Source organism: Hemiscyllium ocellatum (genome assembly GCF_020745735.1).
Source record: "Hemiscyllium ocellatum isolate sHemOce1 chromosome 27 unlocalized genomic scaffold, sHemOce1.pat.X.cur. SUPER_27_unloc_5, whole genome shotgun sequence".
Taxonomy (NCBI): domain Eukaryota; kingdom Metazoa; phylum Chordata; class Chondrichthyes; order Orectolobiformes; family Hemiscylliidae; genus Hemiscyllium; species Hemiscyllium ocellatum.
The window spans coordinates 514,994-521,038 of record NW_026867514.1 but is presented as its reverse complement, the minus strand read 5'-3'; the positions used below and the strand labels follow the sequence as shown (position 1 = coordinate 521,038).

The 6,045-nt window shown below is 47.1% G+C and overlaps 1 non-coding gene across 1 annotated transcript; it reads right to left on the bottom strand.

Annotated features, from left to right (window-relative positions):
* Positions 1–4,751: 4,751 nt before the first annotated feature.
* On the bottom strand, positions 4,752–4,823 carry trnaw-cca (transfer RNA tryptophan (anticodon CCA)). The gene has a single exon. It is a non-coding gene; the product is annotated as a tRNA-Trp (tRNA).
* Positions 4,824–6,045: the final 1,222 nt, after the last annotated feature.

The following is a 6,045-nucleotide window of genomic DNA, read 5'->3' as shown; positions in this document are numbered from 1 at the left end:
GTACAGGTAAAGTGCTGCTTCACCTGGAAGGTATGTTCGATCCCTTGGATATTCAGGATGGAGCAGGTAAATGGGCGGGTGTTACACATTCGGCGGTGGCAGGGGAAAGTGCCTTGGGACAATGGGAGGTGGGTGTGGGGTATTGAGAGTGAGGGAAGAGTGGACCCGAAGTGTAAGCCCTGCCCATTTACCTCCTCTCATATATAAATCCGTGAAGTTGAAAGAACACGCCATAGAATGATTCAGTACCACGTGACTCAAGAACTAATTCGTGTTCATGTTCCGGGGCCAGCACCATTATTGCGTCACAGCAGCTGCAGGCCATCACCGGGGGCTCGCCCTATGACGTCACGGTGCGACTGGAAGTCCCCGGGACAGTTTATTAAAGAAACCTCCCTGTGGGTCAGGGCAGCCCTGCATCGGGAAGCACTGGGATGGTCAATCACTATCAGTTTACATGGGGAACACATCTCCACATTACACAGCCTCGAGGCAAATTTCCCTTCCTTTTACTTAAAGTTCAAGAGCACTCAAACCGAAATTCCCAAGGTACGTTTGGCAGAATTCCTTCCAGGTGTTCGCTAAATATATCTATGAGCACTTTGTTAAAGTTTGAACATTGCGAGTGTTGAAATTTTGTGCTTTTGAGCGAAATCACAGTTCGGAAAAACAGAATGTGGGAATTTAGACAGAGTTTATATTTGTACAACGGCGATATGTCTGCGGGTGTGTGATGGGAGCATCACCCAGAAGGGAAACCATCTCTCCTATTCACTCAATGTCGTCTTCAGCAACTTTCCCGTCTAACGGCGCACTGATCTGCACCTCGCCTTCTCATCTCTTTCACAAAAAACTTCGACATAAATATTTCACATTGATATACTGGCCCAATGTGCACAGTTGAGATGACAGCCTCGTGGAGGTCTGACTGGTCTTCTGTTGTTCTCTGTATCCTGTGTTGAGGAGGGCAATGCTTATCACTGGTCACTCCGGTGTTACAGAAAAGTTTAGAAACAAAATGTTTTAAATTTCTGCCAGTAGAGAGGACCCGGGACAAACAGCAGCAGGGAGACAGAGTGAGAAGCAGCTGTTCTGGAAACTCTTTGCCGCTTGCAATTCTCAGAGCAATGTCAAATGTATTTCACACCAAGCAAGTCTCAGCTGGCTGAAGAGGAACAGCGGGGGTGCTTGAGCAGTGTCTGTGTTGCTCGTTGGTCTCTGGGTATGATTCGCGGTTTTCTATTGTGCAGGCTTGCAGGAGATCCAGGGTTCGCATCTCCGATGAGCCTGCGTTTCCTGGTTTGTGCAAGAGTGCCCGCTTAACTTTCTCAAAACCCACTCTTGCTAAAGTAGGTTGGGCCGCTTGGAGTACAAATTGAGCAGAAAGCAAGGAAGTGAAATGATGGAATATTGCGCTGACGTCAGTGGTGCCGTGTTTAGGGAATGTTAGCGATGAAGGGAGATTGAAAAATTGGGACAGCTCTCCTCGGAGAACAGAAGTTTGAAATCTGGCGTGTTTGAAGTTTTCCAAGTCATGCGGGGTCCAGACAGGGAAAGTAATGCAGTTAAAATGCTCCCACACCTGAAAGGATCGGCAGAGTTTGAAAGTCATGAGGAAAAGAACTACAAGAGAGATTAGGGAGGGTGAGGTGAGGGTCAGCAAATCTCCTGACTTTGACAAAGAGGCAGATTCAATAGACGCATAAGGTAATTCGCTGGTCATGTTTAAAGTAACAATGTGCGGAAATACACGGAGGAGGCAAGAGAATGCTACGAATAGAGACACACGTTTACTTACTGTGTCGAACCAGCAGAGCGAAGGTGGGCCGCATGGCCTCCGTCTGCGCTGTGACACATGCTGTGACTCAGAATGAAATCACAGTTCGACCAACACAATGTGGGAAGTGAGAAAAAAGTTTTTATTTACACAGCCTCCATACGTCTGCGCACCAGCATATTACACGACAGCAGCGGAGGTCATTGACATCAGTCTGGAACGTGCATGCCGCGTGCCCGACAAAAGGCTGAAGGGACCTGGGGAAAACGGGAGCGGGCTGGGCCCATAACGCAGAGATCGATGGGTTGAAACCATCCTCTGCTGTTGTTCGATGTCTCCCTGAGCAGTTTCCTTTTGTAATGGTGCTGTGCTCTGTTCTGTATCTTGCCTTTGCACCTACTTCCTGAGTGTCTGAATGCCCTGTATCATACCGATACACTCGCGAACCCCACACAGTTCAAGTAACATGCTTTTGGAGGTCTGAGTGGTCTTCTCCTGTTCTTCATCAGTTTCCTATGAACTGATTCGCAAAACCACTTCTCTGAGATGCCAATGAGCTGATAAAGTTGAAACGCATGCCTTGCGGTTTCGCCCATTCCCTGCAGTAATTCGCCACGCCGGGCCGGACGTGAATGACAAGACGATCAGCATGTCAGAAACTGTATCACCACTCAGACACAGTCCCTTACTATTAGGACAGATATCACTGATTGTGAATCACCTCAGAGAGAGACAAGTGGCAGAGTCACGGTGGACTCGATGGGCTTAACAGCCTCTGTCGGCGGGAGAATTGCAAGTAGAAACGAAATGGTTCAATTATCCACCAGTGGAGACAGCCCGGTTCCTGGGGACGGAACAAACAGCAGCGTCCTGGGAGCAGGGAGGCAGAATGAGAAGCAGATGTTCTTGAAACTCTCTGCTGCTTGTAATTCTGGGAACAATGTACAATATATTTCAGACTGAGCAACTCCCAGTTGCTTCAGGAGCTGGGTGCGCACATGGTTTTTGTCTCATTGGTCTCGGGGTATGATGCCAGTTTTGGGTTTTCTAGCTTATACAGACGGGTGGGAGGGGCCGGGTTCCAATCCCAGGCGAAACCTCATTTCTTAAATTGACCTGAGCAAAGATGCCGGGTCAGATTTCTCAAAATGCCGCTTCGTGAAATCAGATCGGACTGCCTGAATTAGGAATGGGACAGAGGGACCATTGCAGTGAACACGGCGAAGGGAAACACTTGCTCAAAGTGAGAACAAGTCTTGCAGATTTCTCGCCGGCGCAATCCGAGTCTGAATGAATCCTCCACCTGTATTACGCTCAATTCTGAGGGTGATACTTCAGGAAGCGGGGAAGTGAAGTGATTGCAGACGGCGCTGAACAGGTTGAAGTGAATGGTACCGTGTACGAGGAATGTCAGTCATGAAGGGAGATTGGAAAGTTAGGGCAGTTGTCTTTGGAGAACAGAAGGCTGAAAACTGGCCTGATTGAAGTTTTCCACGTCATGAGGGTTTTAGACAGAGGAAATAATGCAGTGAAAATGCTCCCAGGCCTGAAAAGATCGAGAACGATTTGGCAGAGATTTAAAGTCATCAGGAAAATAAGTAAAAGTGACATTCGGAAGACCGTTTTCGCACAGGGAGTGGGGTCAGTAAGTTGCTGTCTGACAGTGACAATGAGGCAGATTCAATGGACACAGAAGGGAATTCGGTGGGCATGTTCAATGTAACAATGTGCAGATTTACAGGGAGAAGGCGACAGAATGAGACACTTATTTACAAATTGTGTTGAACCAGCAGAGCTAAGGTGGGCTGCATGGCCTCAGTCTGCGCTGTCACACATTTTGTGATTCTGAGTGAAATCGGAGTTAGACCAACAGAACGTAGGAAATTTGACAACGGATATATTCTGCCCAACAGGATACTCCATCACAGCAATGAAGGTGTTTTGACATCATTCTCGAAGGTACATGACACAATGCAGATTCAAAACCGAGTATTCCTTTGAATCACTGAGTAATTTGTTTACAGGTATTCAGTTGAGGTGAGCGGAGTTGCGCATTGGGAGCCACTCCAGTTGATCTGTCGAAGCCGTTTTCTCCTGTGTGATAGTCCCACCAGCACTCCAATTTGCTGTGCTTCCCGTCAGTAGATGCAGATTACTGTCCCATACTGATACACGGGCCACGATGACCAAGCTGTGGTGACAAGCTTGTGAAGGTCTGAGTGCTCTTCTCCTGTTCTCTGTCGGCCTGCTATGATCCGAATCATCAAACCTCTCTTCTCCGAGATGGGAATAAACTGATGAAGGTGAAACACATCAGTTGCGGTGTGTCCCATGTGCAGGAGGCCTTGCAGTAATTCACCACGCTGTCTCACACAGCAGCATCCTCTCGGTGAATTACCCTTGGCAAAAAAAAACGATTGAACCAAATCAGTGTCCGACATTGGATTTTACTGACACCGTTTATAAAATTCAGGCTCACCGTTAATGTGGAGAGGGGCTGTCAGACTGTAGTTTCCGCTCCTTCTGTTGAATAAAGGTAATTTTAACTGTGTCCAGTGAGAGGAAAGGATTTGCTGTTGGGGGGAAACATTTCTATCTGAACTCGTTTGTCACTCTGCTATGACAGAAGGAGCTGGGACCTCCTGATAGTTTGAAACACAAAACTGGTAATCTCTAGATTATGTTGTAAAAATATTGGTATAATGTTATTCACACCGCGCTGTCCCCAACGGAACGTAGCGGCTGTGTGTTTAAATCCCGTGATGAACAGTTTGTCTTTTATTTCTCACACTGGGGGGAGCTGAGCATTTACCTAAACACTGGGCACACCACCTCCCTGATTCAGTGTTCACAAATCACACTGACAGCAAAGCTTTACTGTGATCGAAAGTTTCCACAAAGAAGATTTGGCTCAACAGAAAAACGGAGTAAACATCCTCCTTCCTTGGTTTGAAACATAAATGGTCGACTGCAGTGAGCCTGACTTGACTTGAACACACAACCTTCTGATCTGGAGTCAGACGCGCTACCGTTGCGCCACAAGCTCACGGATGGCCAGCCGTCTCTATTCATGATTAAAGGAAATGATCGCACTTCAATGATTTTACGTTTTGAGTAGCAATGGAGATCAACAGTTCATGTCTGTTCTGTTTCTCCCCCCTCTCTGTCTCTCGAAACAATTTCCAACTCTCTCTCAATAAAACTCTGAAAGAATTGCGGATGCTGTATATCAGAAACAAAAAACAGGAGTAGCATGTGACACTTCCACAGAACTGATGGTGATTGGGAAAATGTCGGTTTATATGCAGGAGATATTGTGGGTGGAAGGCGGAGATCAGGACAGAGCCCAAAGCGAAGGAAGAACTGTTGGACAGAAAAAGGAGTTGATAACGATCTGCGTGGGAGGGTGAATAACTGTTAATGGAGACCGTTCGTGGCTAAGTCGTGTGGAATGACAGACGATGTGATAACAAGGCTTGGTGTGTGTGGGAGGGACGAGGATACTATGGAGTTCAGGCCCTAGAATTATTGAATTCGATATTGGGACCGGAGGGATGTAATTTCCCCAAGTGGAATATCGGGTGCTCTTCGTTCTGCTGGTGCTGAGCTTCACTGGAACAATACAGCAAACCTGCGACAGAGATGTTGGCCAGGGAACAGGGTGGGGTATGGAATTGGCAGGCAACTGGAAGCTCAGGGTCTTTTTTGTGGGCAGAGCGTAGATGTTCTGTGCAGCAGTCACCCAGTTTATGCTTCGGTTCCCCAATATAGATGAGACCACATTGTGAGCAGCAAATGCAGTAGACTGGTTCTGGGAAGTGCAGGTAAAGTACCACTTCACCTGGAAGGTAAGTTTGGGCGCTTAGATAGTGAGGAGGGAACAGGTAAATGGGCTGGCGTCACACATTCGGCAGTTGCAGAGGAAAGTGGCGTTGGACTATTGGGGTAGGAATGGGGGTAGGGTTGATGGGAATGAATGAAGTGTGGACCCAAGGCATAACTCCTGCCCATTTACCTATCTGCCAAAAAGAGGAATATGTTAAGTGTGTACAAGGAAATTTTCTAATTCACAATGTGGATGTACCTACTGGAGAGGGTGCAAAACCTAAGGCCAGCAACCCCAATTCTATTAACATTAGAATCGTGATTGAAAATAATATATCAGATCTAAAAGTTGAAGTTCTAAATTGGAGGAAGATTCAGGTATTAAGCAAGATCCTACAAAAGCTGATTGGGGGCAGATGTTCGCAGGTTGCTGGAAAATGGAA